This window comes from Gopherus flavomarginatus, chromosome 12 (assembly GCF_025201925.1).
Source record: "Gopherus flavomarginatus isolate rGopFla2 chromosome 12, rGopFla2.mat.asm, whole genome shotgun sequence".
Lineage (NCBI taxonomy): Eukaryota > Metazoa > Chordata > Testudines > Testudinidae > Gopherus > Gopherus flavomarginatus.
The window spans coordinates 19,122,487-19,149,767 of record NC_066628.1 but is presented as its reverse complement, the minus strand read 5'-3'; the positions used below and the strand labels follow the sequence as shown (position 1 = coordinate 19,149,767).

The following is a 27,281-nucleotide window of genomic DNA, read 5'->3' as shown; positions in this document are numbered from 1 at the left end:
ATGGTGTTTGCATAGTTCACCCAGGAAAAAAGGCGCGAAACGGTTGTCTGCTGCTTTCACGGAGGAAGGGGGCGAGGCTTTACCCAGAACCATCCGTGACAATGTTTTTTTCCCCATCACGCACTGGGATCTCAACCCAGAATTTCAAGGGGCGGGGGAGACTGCGGGAGCTATGGGATAGCTACCAATAGTTCAACGCTCCGGAAATCGAAACTAGCCTAGGTACATGGACGCACACCGCCGAATTAAAATGCTTAGTGTGGCCGCGTGCACTCGACTTTATATAATCTGCTTTTAAAAAACGGTTTCTGTAAAATTGGAATAATCCCGTAGTGTAGACATACTCTAAGAAAACTCCTAAAAAAGTGCTCTGCCAACGTAACAAGGGAGATTTAAACCAGGCCATTTAAGAGGAAGATTTGAACCGACACCTCCTGAGGGAGACCAGAAACCCCACTTGTGGGAAAGACACAGCCTTAAGTCTGGCGCCTTAGACCACTCGGCCATCCTGACACAAAGACAGAAAATAGCTCTCTCAACCCTCATTTTCTTCAACATTGTATGAGCCGCTCAAGGAGGCCAAGACGGGGTCTCTCTTTCAACACCTACATCAAATCTGGTTTTTAGACACCATCACCCTCATCTAAAGTTGCAGGTTTCCTACAACCCTGTGCGTTCTGAGGTGTTCTAATCTCCCCCCTCTCTCATTCGGGGAATAAAAGATGGACACTAGGATAGAGGCAGAATCGAGACACATAGCTTAATGAGAACCTCAAACTCCCGCACGGTGGGCCACATAGTCAAGCAGCCAGCACTCACAATCGGTACCGACCTTGTTTGTTTTTTCTTCCAAAATGGCTCAGCAGTCAGGGTGTTGAGCCCTTCTGGAAATCTTGCAAGAGAGTTTGGAACCTGAATGGGAGTTGAGTTCTTATGAAAACGATGTTTTTGTTTTGTTTCACCAAGAAAATTGGGGAAAAAATATTAATCTAAGGTGAACCTGGATGTTTCTTGCTCTTTTCGTTCAGCTTCACTAGGCTGTTTTGAAAGCTGGTCCATTCCCCATTAGAGAGGGTAGAAGCAGAGAGAGTGAAGGAACCCCTGTGCTCAGCATCGCAAGCTGAGCCCAAGGAAAAGCATTGAAACACGCTCAAATGACGCTTTAGGTTCATCGGTCAGAATCACAAGAGCAAGACAAAGAAATCTCAAGAGGAAAAGTCCTCTGCTTTCATTTACCCCATCGCAACCCTCTTGATTTCTCCTTCTGCCTACCTAGAGGCTCATCCAGGAAAATCACTCAGCTGATTATAATTTGGGCAGAGAAACCCATGTGAGCGGATAGCATTCTGACTTGGTCTACGGGGTCTCTCAGCTTCCCCAGTTTGTCAACTCATGCAGACAGGAAGCAGGCTCTCCTCGGCTTTCGCAAGCCACTTTCTGTCCAATTTGGGAAACCGGTCCAGTGTCCATTCCCCTGTGGGAACAAGAGCAGAGAGTGAAGGAAGCCCTCTGCTCACTTTCACCAACTGAACCCAATCCAAGGCAGTGAAAGAAATGGAATTACGCTTCCCGTTCCTCTGTCAGGATCACCAGAGAAACAGACAAAAATCCCAAGGAACAATTCTTCTCTCTTTTATTTACCCCCAACGCAATCCTCTCCACTTCTTCTGCCTCCCTCGAGGATCTTCCAGGGAGAAAAATCATTGAGCTGATAGGATTTGGGGGATAGACACCGAGAGAGGGGGGTTGATAGCTCCTGAGAGGATGTTGACACGATCGAAGAGCTCGCTCGGTTTTAGAAGCCTCCTATCCTGGCTCCTTTGTTGTCAATTCTGTGCCATCAGGAAGCAGCGAAAGCAGGGTTGGTAGGGCACCCGGTGACGTTGCGCTCCATACGTTTTCTGGAAATATGCTTATTTCTGAAACCAGAAATCTGAAATCTAACTCTGAGGTCCTATTGTAATTGTGCAAAGCGTGGGCCACTAATGGTAGTTGAAAACCTTGACAGCTCCCATTGACCCAGACAATTGGTTGTAAATGGTTTTTTGACCTGCAAACCTTCCTGTGTAAGTGTGGGCCAAGCCAGGAAGAATGGAGACTAGGGGTCTTACAGACACCACGATACTGGAATCTATCTTAAATCTGATGTTTTTCCGTTTAGAAGGAAGGGTGAGGACCCAGAGACACAAAAGATTCCTGCCTTAAGCCAAAGCTAGAAAACGGGGTGAAGCAGGACAAAGGGGCTGCCAGTCATGAGAAAACCCCTGCTAAGATGTCTGCTGGAAGTAAGAAGGCCCGTAGCAGGGGAAAGGATTGGGCCCAGACTAGGAAGGAGTCTAGTGTGTGAAAGAAGCTGATTGGAACCACCTCTGAGGAGCTATGCCCTGGAATCAGTTTCTTTATGTGTTAGGCTTAGGTTTTGTTTTATTTTGCTTGGTGACTTCCTTTGTTCTGTCTGTTATGACTTGAAACCACTTAACTCCTCCTTTTTATACTTAATAAAAATGACTTTTGTTTCTTAGTAAAGCCAGAGTAAGTGATTAATCGCTGGGGGAGCAAACCGCTGTGCATATCTCTCTGTCAGTGATCTAGAGGGTGAAGAATTTAGGAATTTACCCTGTATAAGCTTTATAGAGAGTACAAGGGATTTGTTTGGGGTTTTGGATCCCACTGGGAGCTGAGCGTCTGGGTGCTGGAGACAGGTGCTGAGCTCTTTTTAGTTAAAGTCTGCAGCTTTGGGGGTGTGACCCAGAGCCTGGGTCGGTGTTGCTGCAGGCTAGGGTGTCTGGCTCAACAAGGCAGGGTTCTGGAGTCCCAAGCTGGCAGGGAAAACGGGCTCAGAAATAATATCAGTCCCAAGGGGATCTCTGTGACCGAACCCATCACAGTGACATCGTCGAGCAGGATATGTGCCCAGCTAATTGCTTTGAGACACTGGTAGTGATTTTTAAGTGTGTTGTCTGGAGGACAGACAAAGTGCTTATTCGGGAAAGAAAAGATGACTCCTTTGGTTGCAAAATTGACTGGGAAAGTTCTGGATATATTCAGTAAGATGCCTATTGCTGCGGCTTCAAACTACGGTCTATTTAAGGAATTGGTTTTGAAACATGTTCAGATTATGCCCAAAACCTAGAGGGTTAAATTCACAACTCTTTCAACTCCTAGAGCCCTTCTACAGCACAGATGATTTGTGTACGCCTTCACGGGGAGCCAAATTGGCAGGTTTCCGGGAGCCCTGTGAGTCCTATGTTGTTTTAGTCTCCCTGCTGATTTATTAGGAGAATAAAAGATGGACCCCAGAAGTGAGGCAGACTACGGACACCGCATTCTGCAAAAACAATGGTGAACCTCCAACGCCAGCAGTGTGGGCCACATAGACAGGTGACCAGCACCCACAATCTTGACAAGCTTTTTTCCAAAATAACTCCTCTTTTGGAAAAATAGGGGGAGCCTTTTTGACAATCTGACTACAGATTGTAGTGCCTCACTGGGAGCCTACTTCTTCTTAAAATCTGGCCCTAGTGGTGGGTGTGAGACCTTCTGAAAATTCTGGCCAATGTGTCTGGAAGCTCCAAGAAGCATCACAACTTTGAGCATTTGCTAGAAAAGGATGAACAAAACCTTCCTTCCTTGACCTACAATCAGCTTGATTCCAGGCTGAGGTTTCAAGAGAATTGATTTTATTCTTAGATGCAACGTGAAACAAACACCCCCCTGTAGACATTGGAAGAGGGAGTCTGAAATGGATCTGCCACTACACCACGTTGCCTTTTATCAGTAGCCACCTGAGCAAGAGGGTAACCATTGGCCTAGAGGTGAAAGGCCCATAGCCCATGCTCAGAAGTCTTCAGCAGCTAGATCTTAGGAATGGAAAAGCTTAATGATCTTTCTCCGGGGTGGTTACTTCCAAAGACTTGTATATAGCACTGGCTGAAAGATTTTTGGTTGAATATTCTATTTAGTGAAATATTTTGGTGGACCCAAAATGGTTGTTTGGTTTCAGCAAGAAAAGTGAAAAAAAAAAAGAAAAAGATCTGCAATGTTGTTCTAATTTAGGTTAGGCTAGGTAACAGGGAAAAACTAAATTGTTTGCAGAAGTGAGTGTATTTGTCTGAAAGGGTGTAGAGGCTGGGCTTTAAGGGGCAGAGAGCCATATTGTAGTAGTTGGTAGCTTTGCTTTCCCCAGGGCCTCCAAAGAGTTTTCAAGCATTCTGCAGGAGGCCAGGAAGTTGCATTCTTCCTGTTGAAGGACAAGTTCGGAAGGAACGGTAGACTTTTGTTGAAAAGGGTAATTTCCTGAGCAGGAATTAAACACAGGCCGTGGGAATGAAAGCACCATACCCTAACCACTAGACCACCAGGGATATTGCTTTTGGGATGTTGGGCTTGACTTTCTAGACCTACTTTCTGTCCAACTGAGGCCATTTGTTCTTCTTCAAAGGAGGTTAACACAAGCTCTGAGCTCTTTCTTTCCTTACGGTTCCCCTCCTATTTTTAGCACAGTCAACTGATATAAAAGAGAAACAGATAATATATTAAAACAGTTTCCAGTATTGTTATACATTGAGGCCACGTCTTTTTGTTTGTTTGTTTGTTTGTTTTAAAAAAAACAGTTTCATTGCTATTTTGTTTTACTCTCCAAGGGCTTACAGAAATGTAGGAGGGATGAATAAGATGTGGTTGGAATCATCAGCCTCAAGCAATCTCCACCCCAATGAAGAGGGCCGGTGGAGGATTTGAGAAAGAAGCAGTTATCTCAACTACTGAGCACTGGCAAAGATATAGAAAGAAGTAGAGAAGCTCTGGATCCCTGATGGGGCACAATCAGCTTCTGAAAGGTTACTTTTTCCCTCTCTTGCCTGGGCTAGAAGAGCCTCAACTCTCTTAGGAGCATGGAGTTGTCAATTTGTCTTCTCTTCATGACCTACTAAAAAAGGTCCCAGACAGCCTCAGCTGGTTGAAAGGACAAAGAGTGGATTCCATTGTGCCCTGAGAACATAAGGGAGAGAGTGATGTCTAAGACTGCAAGATCAAACACCTGACATGGGGCTCAAACCCACAACCCTGAAATTAAGAGTCTCATGCTCTACCAACTGAGCTAGTCGGGCTAGGCTTAAAGGCCTTGCAAAGGCCCAGAGAGTGCAAAAGAAGAGCGAAGGAAGTTTCTTTGCATGCTGAGATTCATTTCCTGACATTTGCCTTCTTTGCTGGTCCCTTCGCTCTCCAGCTAGCAAACAGGGCTCATTCCAAGGCTAGTTAGATGCTGGTGTCTAGACCAGAGAAGTGGGGTTCATCTAGTAGCTGCTCAGAGAAACCTGTGGGGGAAGGTGGAATTTAGGATTCTCCCACCAGGAGGAGGTGCTGTTTCTCAGCAAAAGCTTCTCAGTGCCCAAAGAGGGGGCAGACAAGACAGTTCCTCGCCGGCCACCAGACACATCTTTTTGCAGGGAATCAGAACGCCCTGGGGTAAAACTCCTCCAAGGATGCGCGGCTCCAGGAATGTCAAAGAATTGAAGGACTCTTTGCTTTAGGAGGTGGGTGCGGAAACCTGCAGGTCGTTAGGTCCCTCCAGCGTCCGATGAAAGCATTTGTGGGGAAAGGGCCGGGGTAGACAAAGACAAGAAAGAAGGGCTTGCAGCCCCTGTGCAAACACCATGTTCCCAGCGGTCCAAGAGAAGCGGGTGGGGGTTTGAGCATTTTGGCTGCTTTCTGAGAGTCCAGAACTGACAACCTGGCAATGCTCAGAGCCCCATTCCACAGAGTCAGAATGCTATCAGCTCCCAGGGAGGGGGAGCAACACCCGACCCTAAGTTTCTACGCAAGGACTCCTATCGGCTGCGTGTCCTTCCCTGAGAGGGTGGCGTTGGGGTAAGCGAAAGGAGCGGAGGCTTGTTCCTCTGGAGTTTTCTTTGAGTTGGTCTTGTGATCCTGAGGGAGGAAGCCGAAGCATCATTTGAGTTTGTTCAGTGCCTTCGATTGGGCTAAAGGTTGTGATCCTGAGCACAGGGGTTCCAGCTCTTAACCCCACAGGGGAATGGACAAAGGACGAACTTAATCTGTTGGACAGAAAGGAGCCTGAAAAAATCAGCGTATGCTTCCGGTTCCTTCATCAGGATCTCAAGAGAAACCCAGAAAATCCCAAGAGGAACAATTCTTCTCTGCTTTATTTACCTCCATCGCAGTCCTCTCCACCTCTTCTTCTGCCTACCTAGTGGCTCTTGGATGGAAAAAGGTCCTTGAGCTGATAGAATTTCTGCGATAGAAACTGAGAGAGGGGCTTTGAGACCTCCTGATAGGATGTGGACACAATCTAAGAGGGCTCTTGGTTGTAGCTGCCTCCTATCTCTGCTCCCTAGGTTGTCAATTCTGTACCCTCAGGAGGAAGCCAAACCAGAGTAGGTAGAGCTCCCAGTTTAGGGCTCAAGCCCAAACCCTGAGACTAAGAGTCTTGCCATCCATTTATCAGTGTTCACTGTACTGCTCCCTTCTTTCTCCACTTGTAGGTTTGACATCCCTACCTGCACAACATCAAGCAATGCCAACTTTCTGGTGGGGAATAAACTGGAATTTACCCAACTAGGTGCCTTGAACGCATGGATTCTGAAGGTATTGACAATTCCCTCTAACTTCTTTTGCCGCTGCTCTACAAAAGCTCCTCAGCAAGCACTCTTCCAGGCCACTTGTTGAGGTCGTGTCAGGAGTGGGATTTGAACCCACGCCTCCTGAGGGAGACCAGAAGCCCCACTTGTGGGAAAACCAGAGCTTTGAGTCTGCCGCCTTGGACCACTCGGCCACCCTGACACTGCAACACCAAACAGCTCTCTCAACCCTCATTTTCGTCAACATTGTATGAGCCGCTCAAGGAGGCCAAGACGGGGTCTCTCTTTCAACACCTACATCACATCTGGTTTTTAGACACCATCACCCTCATCTAAAGTTGCAGGTTTCCTACAACCCTGTGCGTTCTGAGGTGTTCTAATCTTCCCCCCTCACTTATTCGGGGAATAAAAGATGGACAGTAGGATAGAGGCAGAGTAGAGACACTTAGCTTAATGAGAACCTCAAAGTCCCGCACGGCGGGCCACATAGTCAAGCAGCCAGCACTCACAATCGGTATTGGCCTTGTTTGTTTTTTCTTCCAAAATAGCTCAGCACTCAGGGTGTTGAGCCCTTCTGGAAATCTTGCAAGAGAGTTTGGAGCCTGAATGGGAGTTGAGTTCTTATGAAAACGATGTTTTTGTTTTGTTTCACCAAGAAAATTGGGGAAAAAATATTAATCTAAGGTGAACCTGGATGTTTCTTGCTCTTTTTGTTCAGCTCCACTAGGCTGTTTCGAAAGCTGGTCCATTCCCCTTTAGAGAGGGTAGAAGCAGAGAGAGCGAAGGAACCCCTGTGCTCAGCATCACCAGCTGAGCCCAAGGAAAAGCATTGAAACACACTCAAATGACGCTTTAGGTTCATCCATCAGAATCACAAGAGCAAGACAAAGAAATATCAAGAGGAAGAGTCCTCTGCTTTCATGTACCCCATCGCAACCCTCTTGACTTCTTCTTCTGCCTACCTAGAGGCTGGTCCAGGAAAATCACTCAGCTGATTATAATTTGGGCAGAGAAACCCAGGGAGGGCTTATGCTCCCCCTCCATGTGAGCGGATAGCATTCTGACTTGGTCTACAGGGTGTGGGGGGAGGTGTCTCTCAGCTTTGGCTTCCCCAGTTTGTCAACTCGGTGCAGGCAGGAAGCAGGCTCTCCTCGGCTCTCGCAAGCCACTTTCTGTCCAAATTGGGAAACCGGTCCAGTGTCCATTCCCCTGTGAGAACAAGAGCGGAGAGTGAAGGAAGCCCTCTGCTCACTTTCACCAACTGAACCCAATCTGAGGCATTGAAAGAAAGGGACTTACGCTTCCCATTCCTTCGTCAGGATCACCAGAGAAACAGGCAAAAATCCCGAGGAACAATTCTTCTCTCTGTTATCTACCCCCAACGCAATCCTCTCCGCTTCTTCGGCCTCCCTCGAGGCTCTTCCAGGGAGAAAAATCATTGAGCTGATAGGATTTGGGGGATAGACACCTAGAAAGGGGGTTTGATAACTCCTGAGAGGATGTTGACAGGATCGAAGAGCTCTCCCGGTTTTAGAAGCCTCCTATCCTGGCTCCTTTGTTGTCAGTTCTGTGCCATCAGGAAGCAGTGAAAGCAGGGTAGGTAGGGCACCCGGTGATGTTGCGCTCCATGCGTTTTATGGAAATATGCTTATAAGTGTGAGTGTGATGTAAGTGGAATAGGCTTTATGCAAAAGGTCTCTTGTAAGGTGTCCTAACAAAGGTTCTAAGCTACTGAAGATATGCCTCCTATTTGTATGCATGTCTCCTTCTTGTATCTGAAGCCAGAAACATGAAGTCTAACTCTGAGGCCCTATTGTAATTGTGCAAAGCGTGGGCCACTAATGGTGGTTGAAAACCTTGACGGCTCCCATTGACCCAGACAATTGGTTGTAAATGGTTTTTCGACCTGCAAACCTTCCTCTGTACGTGTGGGCCAAGCCAGGAAGAATGGAAACTAGGGGTCTTACAGAGACCACGATACTGGAATCCATCTTAAATCTGGCCTTTTTCCGTTTAGAAGGAAGGGTGAGGACCCAGAGAGACAAAAGATTCCCGCCTTATGCCAAAGCTAGAAAAGGGGTTGAAGCCGGACAAAAGGGCTGCCAGTCATTAGAAAACCCCTGCTAAGATGTCTGCTGGAAGTAAGAAGGACCATAGCAGGGGGAAGGATAGGGCCCAGACTAGGAAGGAGTCTAGTGTGTGAAAGAAGCTGATTGGAACCACCTCTGAGGGTGAGCTATTCCCTGGAATCGGTTTCTTTATGTCTTAGGCTTAGGTTTTGTTTTATTTTGCTTGGTGACTTCCTTTGATCTGTCTGTTATGACTTGAAACCACTTAACTCCTCCTTTTTATACTTAATAAAAATGACTTTTGTTTCTTAATAAACCCAGAGTAAGTGATTAATCGCTGGAGGAGCAAACCGCTGTGCATATCTCTCTGTCAGTGATCTAGAGGGTGAAGAATTTAGGAATTTACCCTGTGTAAGCTTTGTAGAGAGTACAAGGGATTTGTTTGGGGTTTTGGATCCCACTGGGAGCTGAGTGTCTGGGTGCTGGAGACAGGTGCTGAGCTGTTTTTAGTTAAAGTCTGCAGCTTTGGGGGTGTGGCCCAGAGCCTGGGTCTGTGTTGCTGCAGGCTAGGGTGTCTGGCTCAACGAGGCAGGGTTCTGGAGTCCCAAGCTGGCAGGGAAAACAGGCTCGGAAGTAACTTCAGTCCCAAGGGGATCTCTGTGACCGAACCCATCACAGTGGCGTGGTCGAGCAGGATATGTGCCCAGCTGATTGCTTTGAGACACTGGTAGTGATTTTTAAGTGTGTTGTCTGGAGGACAGACAAAGTGCTTATTCAGGAAAGGAAAGATGACTCCTTTGGTTGCAAAATTGACTGGGAAAGCTCTGGATATATTCAGTAAGATGCCTATTGCTGCGGCTTCAAACTATGGTCTATTTAAGGAATTGGTTTTGAAACAGGTTCAGATTATGCCCGAAACCTAGAGGGTTAAATTCACAACTCTTTCAACTCCCAGAGCCCTTCTACAGCACAGATGATTTGTATACACCTTCACCGTGAGCCAAACTGGCAGGTTTCCGGGAGCCCTGTGAGCCCTATGTTATTTTAGTCTCCCTGCTGATTTATTCGGAGAATAAAAGATGGACACCAGAACTGAGGCAGACTACGGATACCGCATTCTGAGAAAACCATGGTGAACCTCCAACGCCAGCAGTGTGGGCCACGTAGACAGGTAACCAGCACCCACAATCTTGACAAGCTTTTTTCCAAAATAACTCCTCTTTTGGAAAAACAGATGGAGCCTTTTTGACAATCTGGCTAAAGATTTTAGTGCCTAACTGGGAGCCTAGTTCTTCTAAAAATCTGGCCCTAGTGGTGGGTGTGAGACCTTCTGAAAATTCTGGCCAATGTGTCTGGAAGCTCCAAGAACCATCACAACTTTGAGCATTTACTAGAAGAGGATGAACAAAACCTTCCTTCCTTGACCTACAATCACCTTGAGCGCAGGCTGAGGTTTCAAGAGAATTGATTTCATTCTTAGATGCAATGTGAAACAAACACCCCCCTGTAGACATTGGAAGAGGGAGTCTGAAATGGATCTGCCACTAAACCCCGTTGCCTTTCATCAGTAGCCACCTGAGCAAGAGGGTAACCATTGGCCTAGAGGTGAAAGGCCCATGCTCAGAAGACTTCAGCACCTAGATCTTAGGAATGGAAAAGCTTAATGATCTCTCTCTGGGGTGGTTACTTCCAAAGACTTGTATATAGCACTGGCTGAAAGATTTTTGTATGAATATTCTATTTAGTGAAATATTTTGGTGGCCCCAAAATGGTTGTTTGGTTTCAGCAAGAAAAGTGAAAAAAAAAAGAAAAAGATCTGCAATGTTGTTCTAATTTAGGTTAGGCTAGGTAACAGGGAAAAACTAAATTGTTTGCACAAGTGAGCGTATTTGTCCTAAAGGGTGTAGAGGCTGGGCTTTAAGGGGCAGAGAGCCATATTGTAGTAGTTGGTAGCTTTACTTTCCCCAGGGCCTCCAAAGAGTTTTCAAGCATTCTGCAGCAGGCCAGGAAGTTGCATTCTTCCTGTTGAAGGACAAGTTCGGAAGGAACGGTAGACTTTTGTTGAAAAGGGTAATTTCCTGAGCAGGAATTAAACACAGGCCGTGGGAATGAAAGCACCATACCCTAACCACTAGACCACCAGGGATATTGCCTTTGGGACGTTGGGCTTGACTTTCTAGACCTACTTTCTGTCCAACTGAGGCCATTTGTTCTTCAAAGGAGGTTAACACAAGCTCTGAGCTCTTTCTTTCCTTACGGTTCCCTTCCTATTTTTAGCACAGTCAACTGATATAAAAGAGAAACAGATAATATATTAAAACAATTTCCAGTATTGTTATACATTGAGGCCACATCTTTTTGTTTGTTTGTTTGTTTGTTTGTTTAAAAAAAAACAGTTTCATTGCTATTTTGTTTTACTCTCCAAGGGCTTACAGAAATGTAGGAGGGATGGGAGGGAAGCTCTGGATCCCTGATGGGGCGCAATCAGCTTCTGAAAGGTTACTTTTTCCCTCTCTTGCCTGGGCTAGAAGAGCCTCAACTCTCTTAGGAGCATGGAGTTGTCAATTTGTCTTCTTTTCATGACCTACTAAAGGTCCCAGACAGCCTCAGCTGGTTGAGAGGACAAAGAGTGGATTCCATTGTGCCCTGAGAACATAAGGGAGAGAGTGATGTCTAAGAGTGCAAGATCAAACGCCTGACATGGGGCTCGAACCCACGACCCTGAGATTAAGAGTCTCATGCTCTACCAACTGAGCTAGTCGGGCTAGGTTTAAAGGCCTTGCAAAGGCCCAGAGAGTGCAAAAGAAGAAGCGAAGGAAGTTTCTTTGCATGCTGAGATTCATTTCCTGACATTTGCCTTCTTTGCTGGTCCCTTCGCTCTCCAGCTAGCAAACAGGGCTCGTTCCAAGGCTAGTTAGATGCTGGTGTCTAGTGTGAGTGTGATGTAACTGAAATGTACTTTATGCAAAATGTCTCTTGTAAAGTATCCTAAGAAAGGTTCTAAGCAACTGAAGATATGCCTCCTTTTTGTATGCATGTCTCATTCTTGTATCTTAAGCCGGAAATATGAAATCTAATTCTGAGGTCCCGTTGTAATTATACAAAGCGTGGGCCACTAATGGTGTTTTAAAACCTTTACAGCTCCCATTGACCCAGACAATTTATTGTACATGGTTTCTTGACCTGCAAACCTTCCTGTGTATGTGTGGGCCAACCCAGGAAGATGGAAGCTAGGGGTCTTACAGAGACCAGGATACTGGAATCCATCTTAAATCTGATATTTTTCCATTTAGATTTTTCCTGAATGGTCTCACAGTATGCCAATGTTTTTATCGCTTTCTTTGAACAACGCTTCCTCGGGTCTTGTCCAGTAGCAGCCCTACTGTACTTGTGCTACATTGATGACATCTTCATCATCTGGACCCACGGGATGCAGGCCCTTTAGTAATTCCACAAGGAATTCAACTATTTCCACCCCACCATCAACCTCAGCCTGAACCAGTCCACACAGAAGATCCACTTCCTGGACACTACAGTGCAAATAAGTGATGGTCTCATAAACACCACCCTATACCTGAAACCTACTGACCGCTATACTTACCTACATGCCTCCCGCTTTCATCCAGACCACATCACATGATCCATTGTCTATAGCCAAGCCCTGAGATACAACCGTATTTGCTGCAATCCCTCAGACAGAGACACACACCTACAGGATGAAGCAATACCCACAAGGGGTATTCAAGAAAGAGACTAACAGAGCCAAAAGAATACCCAGATGTCACCTACTACAAGACAGGTCCAACAAAGAAAGTAACCAAACGCCACTAACAATCACCTACAGCCCCCAACTAAAACCTCTCCAGCACATCATGAAGGATCTACAACCATCCTGAAGGACGATCTCACTCTCACAGACTTTGAGGGACAGGCCAGTCCTCACTTACAGACAGCCCTCCAACCTGAAGCAAATACTCACCAGCAACTACTCACTACACAACAAAAAGAGTAACCCAGGAACCAAACCCTGCTACAAACCCCACTGCCAACTCTTTCGGCATATCTATTCAACCAAGTATCAGAGGGGTAGCCGTGTTAGTCTGGATCTGTAAAAGTAGCAGAGTCCTGTGGCACCTTATAGACTAACACACGTTTTGTAGCATGAGCTTTCGTGGGTGAATACCCACTTCGTCAGATGCATGTAGTGGAAATTTCCAGGGGCAGGTATATATATATGCAGGCAAGCTAGAGGCAGGTATATATATGCAGACATCAGATATTCAGTCCACACCATCATAGGACATAATCACATCAGCCATGCCATCAGGGGCTTGTCCACCTACACATCTACCAATGTGATATATGCCATAATGTGCCAGCAATGCCCCTCTGCCATGTACATTGGCCAAATAGGACAGTCTCTGTGCAAAAGAATAAATGGACATAAATCAGATATCAAGAATTGTAACTTTCAAAAACCAGTAGGAAAGCATTTCAGTCTCCCTGGACACTCAATAACAGACTTAAAGTGGCGATTCTTCAACGAAAAAACTTCAAAAACAGACTCAAATTAATTTAAAAATTTGACACTATCAGATTAGGCCTGAATAAAGACTGGGAGTGGCTGGATCACTACAAAAAATAACGTTCCCTATGTTGATACTCACAGCTTCTTGTCAACCGTTGGGAAAGGGCCACATCTACCACGATTGAACTGGCCTCGTTAGCACTGGCCCCTCACTTGGTAAGGCAACTCCCATCTTTTCATGTGCTGTATATTTATACCTGTGTACAGTATTTTTCACTCCATAAAAGTGGGTTATAGTCCACAAAAGCTTATGCCCAAATAAATTTGTTAGTCTCTAAGATGCCACAAGAAGTCCTCATTGGTTAAATCTGGAAAAGTAATTGCTGATATAACTATTGTGAATATGTTTACAGTAAATGAGGGAGGCAGAAGTTAACTAAACTAACTATTGTGGGTAAGTTAATAGTAAATAAAGTAGGCAGGAACTTTCTGAACTGGTAAGATTGCCTTAGACAATCTGCAAAGTGATTGGTTTGTACAAAATTTGCAAAGCTCTTGGTCCTTACATACGAGACACATAGATGTTGATAGCTAAGAAAGATGTCTATTAAGTGTGTAGTGTTTGATGTGAATTGGAATTGTGGTATCACCTTGCACCTAAACCCCCTGGATCTGGACCTGGCCAGCATGGAGAAAGAGCTGTTACATGCCTAATAAAAAAACCTTAGTGTTGAGCTAGAGTTGAAATGAGATGGGTTTTTTTGGATCCCAGAGAACTGGATAAAGCATTCCAGAACTAGATGAGGTGTTCTGGATAAGCCGAGTGGAAAGGTCTTGAAGGGAATCCCAACAATGGGATCAAAGTTTCCCAACACAATGAAATCTTCTGAATGTCATCACCATGTCAGATACATATTAGAATCTTCCTCAACTCCTCCAACAAGGCTTTGTTTGTCTGGGATTGACAGATTAGCAGGTTGAATAGGAAAATCTTGAAAAAAAACTCCAGTTGACTTCAGTGAGTGTGTAACAAAGGTCATTTTTCTACTTTTCATCTGAAAAAATTCCATCACACTCTCAGTCATGTCTGTAGGGAGTGGAGTCTTCCAGGTACAAGTCATTACCAAAACATGGTAGACTGGGGACATTTGCTCACTTCTTTGCCACACTGATGCTCTGAGTTGCTTTGGTTCTGTTCATAAATACTATACCCCCAGCAAAACTGCATCTAATTTGCTAACTTTGTTTTAAACCTTCACGGTCTCATAGAACGATTAATCACAGTGAAACAAATTCAGAATCTTGGTGGACCAGTTCAGTGGTTTTAGTAAAAATAAAATAAACAAACAAACCCAACAACAATATTTGCTAACTAGGGTTTTATTTTTTTAAGGCTGGGATATTCAAATATATTGAATGGAAGTTGAGTGCCTAACTCCCTTAGAATTTTTGCTTTATTTATTTATTTTTCCAGCAGCTCCTGCCTGCTTGACTTTGTTCTCTGTAGGGAACTCTTGGCTTGTTATGCATATACCAGTGACTCTCATGTGGTTCAGAGATTCTGCCCCAGAGGAGTCATCTAGAGAATGGAAATTGGTTCCCCCCCTGTGATTCAGACTGTGAATATGATAAAAAGGTTCATTTGTTCCACAGATTCAGCACACCATCCAGAAGTTCATTCAATAGGAGCTTGCATCTCTCTTCTATTCTGAACAGACAGATACGCCTGCTATTTCCCTTTAGCGTCCTTTGACATCAGTCATTGATATTGCTTCCATTACAAGGACAACCAAAGTGGCCCCTGGCTGAGTTTTGAGGGAACAGCATGAGAGAGTCACCAAGGGTAGGAGTTTCAAATGGCTTCAGACTCCTTTTGAAAAGCTCCTGATTTTGGAAATGCAAGTAGCCCTAACAGCCAATGCTTCGGAAACTTGTGTATTACCCCCAGAATTAAGGTAGGCTTCTAGACTAGGAGTTTCAAAACACAGCACGTTTAGAAAGTGGCATACGTTTCCTAGATTCATGAATTCCAAGGCCAGAAGGGACCATTATTATGATCTAGTCTAACATTCTATATAACTAGGCTTGGAAAAATTCAAATTTTGCTTTTTTTAAAAAATATGTTTTTGATGGATAATATCAATGATTATTTGTAAACGTTTTTATCACTTTAAATTTTCACAGCTGTAGGAAATTTATGCGGGGCAGGAGGTCAGACAATAATTATGTAATGATGGTGACATTGAGATTCAAAAAGTTTAAGCTTTATAACCCTTACAACACAAATTGTCAATGTCACACGTCAAAATATACGAAGTAAATAGCCTTAAATTAAACTCAAATGAGTTCTCAAGCAACATTTTTCTTATGTTGCTGAGCTATACATTTCTATTATCAACAGAAATATTTTTTCATTGTTGTGTGTGTGTGTGTATGGTGAAATTGACATTTACTGATAAAAAGCTGGTACTTCCGAGTCCGCTTATGCAGCATTCATTATAGCTCATTTTGTACACATTAAGGTTTGACTCTCATAAATGCTCCAGCAGCATTTTTCTACCTTTGCCTATGTCTACATTTCAATGATCTATGGCAATATTTTTCCATTGCTTTGCGTGTGTACATTGAAATCAACGTTCACTGACATTTACTGATAAAAACAAATGCTTCCAAGCATATGTATAACATGTGCCAAAGAATCCCACCAAATGATTCCTGTATAACTTGTATGTGTGATGTAGCAGATAGCAATGTGGGGTTTTTTTTTTAAAAAACAGCCTAATTTAGTGGCTAGAATTACCAACTAGGACTCAGGAGACCTATACTTTACCCCAGCTCAGCCATTCACCTGCTGTGTGACCTTGGGTAGATGGTTTCCTCCCTTTGTTTCACCACACACACCCTTTATTTAGCTTGTGAGCTCGCTGGACTAGGGCAGAGCTATCTCTCACTATGTGTCTGTACAGTATAAATAGGGCTCTAATCTCAGTTGTCACCTTTAATTACTACGGTATTACAAATCATAGTGGACATGATGGGAAATGCTCAGTAGAATTGTTACTAGGCATATTGATCCCTAGATGTAGCTTCCTGTTAATGTCCTAGGATTCTAAGCAGATAATGGAGCTTAGACAGGAGGTTATGAGTGTGTCAGACATGGCAATTTCCTGCAATATCTTTGGGATACCTTACTGGATTAAGTTTAAGTATTTTAGAGGTCCATTGTATTCAATGAATGGTTTCTGTGTTATGGTGGGTCAGAATTGTATGCAATCTCTCAATAGGGGAGATGTGACAGGTGTGAGATGTAGAGGGTTCAGCAGACTATATTGAAAAATGTGCCAGACATGAAGAGATTTTTGAAACAAAAGTGAGGGACTATATAAGGGGAAGTGAACACAAATTCCCCATCTCTGGTTATGCAAATTCCCCATCTATACTTGTGCAAAATCCCAGCCATTTGTAGCTACACCCTGAGCAGTGAGCCATTGACTGCTGATGACCTGATATATGATAATAAGATCAAGGGCCCAAGATATCTGAAGGAAAGAAGGAACTTTTCATGGTTGTTCTGGTTCTGAATCAGTTAAGAACTTGTAACGACAGAGAAAACCCAGTTTCTTTCAGGACCCCTTTTGCAAAAAACCTAGATCTCAGAGCGTTTTGTGTTTTGCTGGAATGACTGCTTTCCATGCAGCTATTTCCCGTTACCAGATATGCATAGTGTTTATCTGTGAAGAGTTCTTCCCCTCTTGGGAACTGCTGAAAATAAATTCATCAAGGACCATGGTCAGATTTAACGAGCGAGAGTAAAGCACTTTGGAATCCCACTTCAACATGGGTTGGAAGGTGCTTTTGCAACTGCAAAGTAGTATGATTAATATGTCTACTTTTTATACATTACTCTTATAACTGCAGTGATAGAAAATCAAACATATCTATCTCTCTCAGCTTCAAAAAGAAATGAAAAATCCGTAATTATTTTGTCTCTTTTTACTATACAATTATATGTAGGTACAGAATGCACCTATGGCTGCAGAAAGAAAACTCTCTACCACAAAATGTCTGACTCCAACCCAATGTATTGCATTGGTACCAGGTTCTGCAACATAGAGGGGAGTAGAACCTTAAGCTGCTTTCACCTCCTGCTGCTTTGTCCTCTTCCTCCTGCAGGGATGGAGAACCAGACAGAGGTGAGCGAGTTCATTTTCCTGGGCCTCACTCATGTGAGGAGTCTTCAGAGTTACCTCTTCACCCTCTTCCTGCTGCTCTACATGGCCAGCATTTTGGGGAATGGAGCCACTGTGGCTGTGATACTGGCTGAGCTCCAACTTCACATCCCCATGTACTTTTTCCTGGGAAATCTCTCCAGCCTAGACATCTTCTTCTCCACAGTCACTGTGCCCAAGATGTTGGCCGGCTTCCTCTCAGGGCACCACACCATCTCCTTCACCAGTTGCCTAGCACAGCTCCATTTCTTCCATTTCCTGGGCAGCAGTGAGGCCATGCTGCTGGCTGTCATGGCCTATGACCGCTACGTGGCCATCTGCAACCCACTGCGCTACACACAGGTCATGAGCCCACAGGCCTGCCTGCTGCTGGCAGGAGTCACCTGGGCCACTACATCATCTCCTTCCTCTCCCTGAAGGTCCGGTCACAGGAAAGCAGGAGAAAGGCCTTCTCCACTTGCACCTCCCACCTCACCATGATAGCACTGTACTATGGGACAGCGATCTTCACCTACTTGCGTCCTTCTTCAGGAAGCTCCAAGGGAGAAGAGATGATCATCACCCTAGTGTACAGTGTCATCACCCCAGATCTGAATCCCCTCATTTACACCCTGCGGAACAGTGAGGTGAAATACGCCACCAGGAAATTCATCACTAGAAAACTCTTCCCTGAAACGAACTAAATAAAATGACTTCTTGTTTTGAAGTGAAAAGGAGAGATGTTGACCAAGGGAATTATAATGTAGGGGATCTATCTTCAATATTCCCTGGAAAAATAGACTGTAGGTGACATTCTTGCAGTGACCAAGATGGAGATGGAAAAATGTCCTCCCAGGATTTCTTCATCTCTAATTGTTATGGGGGAAAATGTTTGGAGATTAATTTTAAATATTATTCCCAAACAAAATTGGTATAAAGGTTTATAATACATATGATTAATTGAAGAGATACTGCACAGATTCCAAAACCAAGCACAACAAACCTTGGATGTTGAAGGTTAAGATTTCATTTAAAAGAAATCCAACCCTGTTAAGGTCCACAAATGCACAGATCAGACTTGCAAACCACCTTAACTCTGTCATGTCACAGATTCTTCCAACTTCTCATTGTTAAAACACACTGAAATTTGGTACATCGGTCACATTTGAATATTTGTTGATTTATTAGATGTAGTGCTTGTTTCTTCCCATTGTTTGTTATAAATGAAATTTCTTTCACCAGAAATCTCTACTCTGGCTTGTATTAACAGCTGACAACTAATGCATACCATTGTGATCGAGGTATTTTAAGGTCCATGCATCCAGCTTAAAATGAACCTGATTTTTAAAGCCCCATTGATTTGTTTCTTTTCCCCATATGCCTCTTCTTGTCACAACAATGGACAGTTAAGATATTTTGGATGCCCCAATTGCACATGTAATAAACCTTGTGTGCATCTTTGTGGTATCTGTCTTGGTACACTTAAGAATTGGGGATGATCTTATGAAATGTCTATATCTGTATGAAATTTCTGACAGTGGCTCAGCCTCAACTTTCCACTCTAATGTCCTTCTTCCTGGGCAAAACATCTTCTATTCCACAGTCACCATGCCCTGAGAGGAAGCCAGCATTTTGGGTACCAGGCCATCTCCTTTACCAGCTGCCTCACTCAGTTCCATTTCTTCCACTTCCTGGGCAGCAGGAAGGCCATTCTGCCAGCTGCCATGGCCTGTGACTGCTACATGACCCTCTTTAACCTGCTGCACTACACGATGGTCTGGAAACCATAGGCCTGCCTGTGGCTGATAGCAGCCACCTGGGCTACTTCGTCCCTGAACATGCTGAAACAGTCATGACCTCCTGCCTCTGTTTCTAGTGCCTCAGCTGCTTCTATGACTTCCTCTGTGACATCAAGCCCTTGCTGAGCCTGGCCTGCTGCAGCACCCACCTCAACCTGAGCCTCCTCAATATCACCACAAGGAGCTTCACACTGGGTTCTTTTGTCCCCAACTTCCTGCTGTACCTCTACTTAATTTCCTTCCTCCGGACAATCATGGGAAATCAGGACCAATATCTTTTCTACCTGCACCTCCCATCCCATGATGGTGTCTCCATGCTATGTACCAACCCTTGGCAACTACACGACTTCCTCCTCTGGGGTCTCCTCTGAAAGGAACACTGTAGTCATCCACATATACAATGTTGTCACCCCAGTTCTGAACCTCATGATCTATCTCTCAGGAACGAGGAGGTGAAATTTGCCCTGGAGAAACTGCTGAACAGAAAACTCTTCCATGAAAGGACATGAATAAAAAAAAGACACACATAAAACCCTTTAAATTATGATTAAAACCTTTTAGTCTTTTTGGACTCGAAGATTTTAAAGTACACATTAGATTCTCTCTCTCCTCTCATTTTTTCCTCTTCAAGGTGTCACTATAGGGCAGTGCTAAGTTTATTTGGGTCCCCTAATATCATTTCCTGCTGTAACATGTATGCATATTGTTTAACTTTCATTTTGAATTTCCTGTGGGATTTTGTGGGGAAATTACACCTTGGTAATGTATTCTACCCTAAATTAAGGACATGTTATCTAAACCTTGACTCCATCTTAATGACTGCTGATAGTGAAACTTTGAAGGATAATGGTGAGGAAATTACCACGAACCGTACCAAAAAGAGTATTCATATAGTTCCTATATGCAAAATTGCATTGTTTTAACTAGATGGGAAGGTGGAAAAAATTATGATAGGGCAAAGTTAAGGTTCTTTTGGTGGCTTAACTGTGCATTTTCATTCCTTAATATGTTTGGATTTAAGTTGAGCCTTTCCTGGGTTTTAACACTTAATTGTGTATAATTGCAACATCCCTGTGATGCATTTTACCTCAAATTTACTGATGTTAAACAATATCTCTGATTTAACACAAATTGTGTGATACTTGCAAAGGGAAGATGGCAATGGAATATATAACTGCAGCAGGCAGTATGCATTGGACAATGAAAAAACAGGTTGCAGGGGAAAATCCTGGCCCTTGAACATAACGAAAAGTTGGCAATGAACTATATAATGTGAGAGAACAATCTATGTTAGCCACTGAAAGATTGATTCTACAGGAGAACTCACAATGGCAAAAATGGAAGGAACTGAACAAATGTCATAGCAAGACTCTCTCATCTCTACTAATTGTGGGGCAACATTAGATTAATTAATATTTATTATTATTACATTAACAACTTTAGGCATCAAATGAGATCAGAACCCCAACGACTTGGAAAAGTTAAAAAAAATAGTGATAGCCAGTCCCTGCTCCCTAGAGACCTTCCAAAGTAAAGTGTTTCAAAGGAAAATATGAGAATTAGGCAACCATGGGCTAGATACACTAAAGAACTTAGGTGCTATGTTAGGCACCTAAATCTCAGAATCAGGCCCCACTGGGAATCACAAAACCCTGCTCAGCTGTCTCCAAACGCTGTGGGTGCCTCAACTCTCTTGGAACCTAATTTTTTCAGGAACGAGTTCCCTAGGCACCTATGATTCTTCCTCTGAGCATGACCACTGGAGCCCCATGCCAGGTATCTGGACATCTAAGCCCCACAGTGATGCAGAAAATAGGGGAAGATAGGCTGGTTAGATGAAGGAGCAACTGAGGACCTTGATCTGGTAAGCCTACTCAGAGTTCACCTACCAGATTAGGCTCCGTTAGCAAGTTTATACAAAACAAACTGGGGACAGGGGTGGAAACACAAAGGTGGAGGAGTTCCCTTGATAAGTTTTAGACCAGTTGTCATGGTACTCATTCAGCGTGTGGGAGACCCCCAGTTGAAATTCCCCCTCTGCCTGAGGGGTAGAAAGGATTTGAACAGGGATCTGTCACCTCTGAAGGGTTATGGTATATTGTGATGTTGGGCTTCTTCAGTCCCTCCTATATAAGCTGTTCCACTGTGAATAAATAATGAAAGAATCCATAGGCCTGAGAGAGAGAGAGAGAGAGAGACACACACACACACCAAGCATGGGGATGACTCTTCAGCCTCGTGATTAGAGCGCTCACCTAGGAGGTAGCTAATCCCCTACTCTCCCTCAGGTAGAGAAGGAACTTGAAATGGGGGTCTCACTCATCCCACATGAGCATCCTAACCACTGAGTTAAAAGTTATGAGGGAGCTCTTTCTCCCTCCACTGTCCCCCACTGGCCACCGGTTTCTTGCAATAACACCATAGGCACCAAACATCAAGAGAGATAGTTTGCAGTTGAGAATCCCAGCCAGAGGGAGGCACCTCCCCACATCCTGGACATAGGCACCTATCTCTAGGAGTGGTGCGAGGCTTAGGACACAACCCTCTTCTTGGAATCTCACATTGGTTAGCTTAGGCGAGGAGCCAGCTATCATGCTGACTTTTTTAAATCCCATTGTGAGGCACCATAGAATCATAAAATCATAGGACTGGAAGGGACTTTGAGAGGTCTTCTAGATCTCAAATTTTAAAAAAAATTAATCTCTATGCCATTATCTAAATCACTGATGAAGATATTGAACATTGAGGTGATGCAGTTGCACAAATCTCACTGACTTTTAGTGGGATTTTGCTCCTAAGTCACTTAAGACCTTTTGAAAAGCTTATCCCTAGTTACTGAAGAAGGCAAGAAATCAGGAAACGGGTTCTATTCTTGGCTCTCCCAATGGCCTTCTGTGTGACCTTGGACAAGTCACATCCCCTATCCATGCCTCAGTTTCCCTTTAGAAGAATTAAGGTAATGGTGCTGTCCCATCTTTCTAAAGTGCTTTAATAGATGTGCATGCAGCTGTGCAGATTCCCTTGCTAGCAGAGCTGTTGTTACTGCATTAATCCAGGGGTTCCCAAACTGTGAGCTGCGGCCAAAAATGGGCTGTGCCATAGTGTTGAGTGGTTTGCTGGCGCAGTCTTGGGAAGGAGGGGGGGCATTGAGAAGCAGACAGCAACAGCATGGTGGCCAGCAATGGACTCTGCCCAGTGCCAGAGGAGCTCAGCACCCCCAGCGGGTAGGTGATGGTGAAGTGGTGATGCCAGGCGCTGGGTTGAGGGCGAGGAGAAGGGGCCATCCCCAAGAGGTGGCGACTCCCAGGGCAGCCGGAGGAGGCTGGAGGGTTCACGGCCATTTCCGCTCTGAGTCACCGCCCCCTGCAATCCATGGCTGCTGGGCCTTCTGGATCATCAGCCCCACAGGCCTCCCAGGGACAATGCCGTGATTGGGTCCATCAGCAGCACAGATGGGCCTCAGGGATAAAAAACTGGGAACCCCTGCATTAAGCAGTGGTGTAGGGCTGTTCTGAACAGAGATTCAGTGCTTTCTCTTAAAAATCATATTTCAAACACTGAATATTACCACCAAAGCCTGAAAAGCTTTTGACCAACAAATTTTCAGTTTTTGCAGAAAATAAAATTTTCCCGACATTGTTTTTGATAAAAAGTCATTTTTTGTCCAAATTGTGTTAGATGGAAAACAGTGACCAGCTCTAGTGCTGAGGTTGAAACAGAGCCTGGCAGGAGCCAAAGAGCCTAAAGGAATTAGGCACCAAACTCCCAAAGTGTGGTAATGGGAGTTGGGCACTTGACTCCCTTTGCTGCTTTTGAAAAGTCCAGCCTACATTTCCAGCATAGAAAATAAATCTGCCCTGCAAAAATTAGATTTAAATAGCAGGTTAGATGGTCAGGGATGGTCTAAGTATATTTACTCCTCCCTCAGCATGAGGGCATGGACAAAATGACCTCTTGGGGTCCCTTCCATCCCTACATTTATATAATGCTACGTAAACAAAACCTTTGGAACATTTTCATGCAAACAGATCTCACTCCCAAAGGGTTACAGCACAGAGATGATTAAAAATTAGGATCATAGGCAAATGAATTTCAATGGGATTTGGCCACTCGACTCCCTTGGGCTCCACTGAAAATCCCAGACATAGACAATTACTCTCAGCCTGTTTACAAATTAGATGCAAATATCTTCCAAGAAACTGATGAACAAATGTGGAAGAACTTTTGTGTTTTAATATGGCTAAATGTCAATGTATACATCTCAGAAGAAACAATGGAGACCATGCTTACAGGCTGGGGGGTCTGTCTTGGGAAGCATTGACTTTGAAAAAGATTTTGGAGGCACGAGGGGCAGGCAGGGGGTAATTAGCTGAACATTAGCTCCCAGTGCAATGCTGTAGGCAAAAGGACTAATGTGAGCCAGGGATGCACAAGCAGGGTAATCTCGAGTAGGAGGAGAGAGGTTACTTTACCTCTGTATATGGCATTGGTGCAACTGCTGCTGGAATACTGTGACCAGTTCTGGTGTCCACCATTCAAGAAGGATGCTGAGAAATGGGAGAGGGTTCAAAGAAGAGCCACAAGAATGGCTAAAGGATTAGAAAACCTGCCTTATAGTGATAAGCTAAATAGATTGAGCTCTTGGAGTCTAACAAGGAGAAGGTTAAGGTGTGACGCAGAGAAAGGTACGATGTGATCCACTGAGTGGAAGTTGAAGCTAGACAAATTCAGACTGGAAATAAGATGCACATTTTTAACAGTGAGAATAATTGACCATTGGAACAATTTACCAAGGGTGATGGATTTTCCATCGCTGACAATGTTTAAATCAAGACTGGATGTTTTTCTAAAAGATCTACTCTAGGATTATTGTTGGGAAGTTCTATGGCCTGTGTTATACCAGAGATCAGACTAGATGATCACAATGGTCCCTTCTGGCCTTGGAATATAGGTGTCTATGAACTCCCCTTCCTTTAAGTTTATCACTGCTTGCCTTTGTGATGCACTGTACCTTAAAATAGCACCCTGTAACCCTCACACTCATAATTTGTATATGATTATGATATTTTGTACAGAGGATGCCATGTAAGATATCCAATGAAAGGTCATATGTTGAAACTCATTGTTCTGTCAAAATATCTGTATCATCATTGTATATGGAATTATGATATTCTGCTATATGGTTGATATGAAATATGTTGTGTGTCTGGGAGATGCCCACAGCTAGCTATCTATTGGCAACAAAGGAGGTGACCCACATGCAAACAGGCATTAAGCGACCATCACAAGCCATTGACTAGAAGGGTAATTGTTAACAAGAGGTTTACAATTCTGTAAGAGACAGTTGCGCAAGCACCACACAATGAGGATTGCTCAACTCTATGACTCAGTTGCGCAACCGCTCACCAGGACATGCCTAGGCCAGTATCTTCTCTGGGACATGAGATGAATAGAGAGTATAAAATAAGGGACAGTGGCATCCTGAGACCACCACTCTTCTTCCCTACCTATGCTGAAGGTAACAAGAATGCTGGGAAGACAAAGACTTTGAACTGAGGAGATTGGTCCCAGGCTGAGAAGGAAATTCAATCTGGGTATTAAGAATTGTAGCCTGCCTGTGACATCCAGTGGGGTGAGAAAAGCTGTAAAATCCAAATCTTGTTTAGTCTAATAGAGTTTAGGATTTAGAATGTGTGTTTACTTTTTATTTTCTTCGGTAACTATCTCTGACCTTTATGCCTTATGTCTTTCTGTAGTTCAACTTATTTGAATGTTTTATCTTTACCAGTGAGTTTGTCTAAGGTGCTTGGGGAATTTGCTCAGATTACGAAGGCTGGTGCATGTCCACTATCCTTTGACAAAGTGGCAAACTAATTAATGAGCTTCAAGAGAAGGTCTTGAGCAGTGTAAGATGGTGCATTTCTGGGGTGCAAGACTGGGGCCTGGGGGTATTTGCTGGAGTCTCCCTCTATATAGTTCATGAGTGGCTTAGAGAGGATTCATGCAACTTCCTTGGGTGAGTCTCTGTATGTTGGTGGCTGAGTGATAACAGCAGCTGGAGTGATAACAGCACCTGAGTGATAACAGCTGTTTGTCACTAGGAAAGCATCATGAGAGACAGCCCAGGCTGGAGAGTTAAGGAGGATGAAAATTTTCAGTTTTCCAGTTTTCAGATGGAAAATAAAACATTTTTTGTAAGAAAGAGATTTTGGGGAGGAAATTTTTGTTTTGTTGCCAAGCCAGTTTTTGGCCAGTAAGTTGTTCATCCTGAAACTTAATGGTGATGCTATAAATGTCAAAGACATCAACTATTTTCCTGCTGATCAAATCAACCAAGCAAGAAGAGGGCAGTCTCTTGTGAGTGACATTTTAATTTGAATTGTGAATGGGTGGAGCTTAGGTTGTGTTCAGAGCAGGGAAGATTAACACCACTCTTTCTTTTGCAATATGGACTGGGGATGTTAAAAAAAAATAACTTTGCAAGCAGGGGTGGCTCCAGGTATCAGTGCAGCAAGCGTGTGCCTGGGGCTGCAAGCCATGGTTGGCAGCGTGCTGGTCGCCGTGAGGATGGCAGTCAGGTTGCTTTCGGTGGCATGCCTGCCAGAGGTCCACCAGTCCTGCGGCTTTGGCAGAAATTCAAGGGGGACACTGATGGCACGGCACAGGCAGACCTCCTGCAGGCATGCTGCCAAATCCACGTGACCAGCGGACCACCCGCAGGTGCACGCTGCCGAAAGCTGCCTGCCTGCCGTGCTTGGGGCGTAAAAAACATAGAGCCGCCCCTCTTTGCAAGGAGTGCCTAGATGTTCCTGAACCAGCCCCTCCAAAGCATCCACACCATGCTTCTCTGCTAATATAGGAAGTGGGGTAGAAAACACAATTCATCTCATAGTTCAGTTTCCTCAGAGCTAAGGGTAATGCTCAGAAATTCTCAAAACCACACTCTGTTGGCCTTCTTTATGAGTTTGTTGCTATATAAAGTTTTCAAGTCAGACCCCCAGCTGGCATAAATCAATGTAGCTCTGTTGGAGTCATTGGGACAGACCCCCAACTGATATAAATCAGCATTGCTCTATCAGAGTCAATGGGGCCAGATCTCCAGCTGGTGTAAATCTGCACATCTCTGTTGGAATCAATGGGATCAAATGCCCAGCATTGCCCCACTGGAGTCAGTGGGGACAGATCCCCATCTGGTGTAAATCAGCAATAGAGACATTGATGCCTTCTTCTCGGAAGAGGCATTGCTTCTGCTTTAAAATGAAACTCTTCTTCCCCTGAATCATACTTGGTTGGACAAGCTGGTTTTTCATTTGTTGAGTTGGGGCTCTACTGAATTTCAGTGAAGATCAGGTGCCCAACTCCTTTAGGTTCTTTTGAGAGTCCCAGCCTGAGTAATTGAAAACACCATGATTGTATAGGACTTAATCCTACAAGGTGCTGGGAATTGCCTTTAAAGGCTCCCAACTCCCTCTGAGAACTCTTGTTACTGAGATTTAAGGAGATTTCCTATAGGAGTTAGGTGTCCAGTTCCCATTGAATTTCCAAGGGAATCAGGTGCCTAACTCCCTCAGCCTCCTTTGAGAATTCCAGCCTCACTACCTTGCAGGATCAGGTCCTGGTGAGTGAAGGTAGTACATCATGAAAGTCACATGGCTGTGATACATCATGGAAAATGAAGTTCAGTTGGGGACCTGTTCACAGAGGTTACCTGGGACATGAGGCACCTGAACTATAACTCCCACAAGGCACAGCAGTGGCATTTCAGAATTAAAAGACCTCAATTTTTGGATGAAATATTTCACTCTTTGGCTGCAATATTTCACTAGTCAACAGAAAATCAAAAAAAATATGTTTTCAGGTCTTCAGTTTTTTCAAGAGAAATTTTGTAAAGAAAGGAGAAACATTACTGAAAATTTTTATTTACTTGAACAGTCATATTCTCTCTTCAAAAGAAGTTTCAGCAGAAATTTTTTGACCATCCACACATATAACATAAGGACTTGGCCGGAGCTGGCCAACTTTCCCAAGAGCAAGAAATAGGAAAATAAGAAAACAGAAAACAAGTTTAAATGGGGAGT

The 27,281-nt window shown here is 44.1% G+C and overlaps 3 non-coding genes and 1 pseudogene across 3 annotated transcripts; 1 reads left to right on the top strand and 3 right to left on the bottom strand.

Annotated features, from left to right (window-relative positions):
- Window positions 1-5,035: 5,035 nt before the first annotated feature.
- Window positions 5,036-5,108, bottom strand: TRNAK-CUU (transfer RNA lysine (anticodon CUU)). The gene has a single exon. It is a non-coding gene; the product is annotated as a tRNA-Lys (tRNA).
- Window positions 5,109-6,692: 1,584 nt separating this feature from the next.
- On the bottom strand, window positions 6,693-6,801 carry TRNAL-CAA (transfer RNA leucine (anticodon CAA)). The gene is made up of 2 exons: window positions 6,764-6,801; window positions 6,693-6,738 (listed from the first exon to the last, which is right to left on the bottom strand). It is a non-coding gene; the product is annotated as a tRNA-Leu (tRNA).
- Window positions 6,802-11,360: 4,559 nt separating this feature from the next.
- TRNAK-CUU (transfer RNA lysine (anticodon CUU)) lies at window positions 11,361-11,433 on the bottom strand. Its single transcript has one exon. It is a non-coding gene; the product is annotated as a tRNA-Lys (tRNA).
- Window positions 11,434-17,173: 5,740 nt separating this feature from the next.
- On the top strand, window positions 17,174-20,059 carry LOC127032620 (olfactory receptor 12D1-like; annotated as a pseudogene).
- The last annotated feature ends 7,222 nt before the right edge of the window (window positions 20,060-27,281 follow it).